We start from the raw sequence: 1,464 nt of genomic DNA, 5'->3' as shown, positions 1-1,464 counted from the left end.
ATGATTTCATTTTGCTTCTGTCTGTCCCTAAAGAAAGAATCAGTGATCAAATCATTGCGGAAATAGATGATTACTAAAGGACATGGTAAAAGCAAATGATCAGTCTCAGGGGAAGTGTATCGGATGAGGGAATCTAGGTCCTAACATTATAAGGTTTTACTGTGGTTTGAATCAGACTGCTGGTCTTCCTTTACAAAATGTCTGCCTAGATTTACCTTTCATTGATGAAATCTTAGTTAATGGGAGTATTCACACACTACACCATCACATGAGATCTCTGATAATTGCTTACTTGACCGAATTCACAGAATAAGGTTGTGTCGTGCATATGGTACATTTATGGTGTAAGTGTATATTTTTGACCACTCCGAATTGTTAAAATTTCATAAGAACACTCATGGGTTATTAGATATCTAAACAATTCTGTTTGTTTTATGTTTTTCTTTTAAAAAAAAAAAAAATTAATTAATTAATTAATTAATTAATTAATTATTTTTTTGTTGTTTTTAGTTTATTTTTATTGTTGCGGTCCGGACACTGTGCTTACATGTCCGGACACGCATAGCTTTGGTTGTATCGACCTTGCTTAAAAACCTTGCATTCCCATTGTTCACATTTCTTGCTCGGCCGAACCAGTTTTTTTTTTCTCTCTCAATTTTTTTGTGTTCTTTCATTTGCTTCTCTGTGTGTCCATCTCTTCCACCTACATTCAACGTTCAACAATCCACGGTAAGTTTCTTTCTCCTTGTATTTTTTTTCAGTTTTTGTGTTCTCAAATCAAAATTTCGGATGGACATGTTTGGATTTGAAGTTGATACTCTGAATTGCTGTTGTGGTTGATTGGATTTGATTTTCCTTCTCTCTCACATAATTGTTCCCAAATATACCTTCTATTATGTATTTAGGACTCGGTTTCTCTTATTGGTATATGTTTATCCATGCTCATATCTATATGCCTATAACGTGTTTGATAAAATGCCTCAAAGAATCAAATTTGCATGTGTGCTCCAGTTTTTTCAATCACATTGATCTACTTCACTGTTATTGGCCTTTCAATATTGATTGGCATGGCTCTAGGAACGTTTTGTGTAAAATTCATGGATTTTTTTTCATGCTCTATTCAATACTTCAATGCCTATAAAACTGTTCACTAGAATGACTCAATGAAGTAGTGCTGCTTTAATCTGCATTTTTTCCTCATGCACTCAGTAACTTGTGTTGTGTTAAATTTGCGTTATCTAGGTATTGTGCATTTGTCTCATTTATGGGCTCCATCTTCGAATACTGTGTGATATAAATTTGCCATATAATTTTTTTTGGGTGTCAATGTAGAAAATGGTGTATCCAATTTCAGAATCTACACAGAGGAGAAAGCGCACTCGAGAAGAAAAATCAGTTTTACAAGATAAGATTTTGACCCGCAAAATTGTGATCGAGCGTGGAGTGGAACAAAATGATCTTACA

This window comes from Corylus avellana, chromosome ca2 (genome assembly GCF_901000735.1).
Source record: "Corylus avellana chromosome ca2, CavTom2PMs-1.0".
Classification (NCBI taxonomy): Eukaryota; Viridiplantae; Streptophyta; class Magnoliopsida; order Fagales; family Betulaceae; genus Corylus; species Corylus avellana.
The sequence above is the reverse complement of the archived record's forward strand: the minus strand, read 5'-3'. Positions refer to the sequence as shown.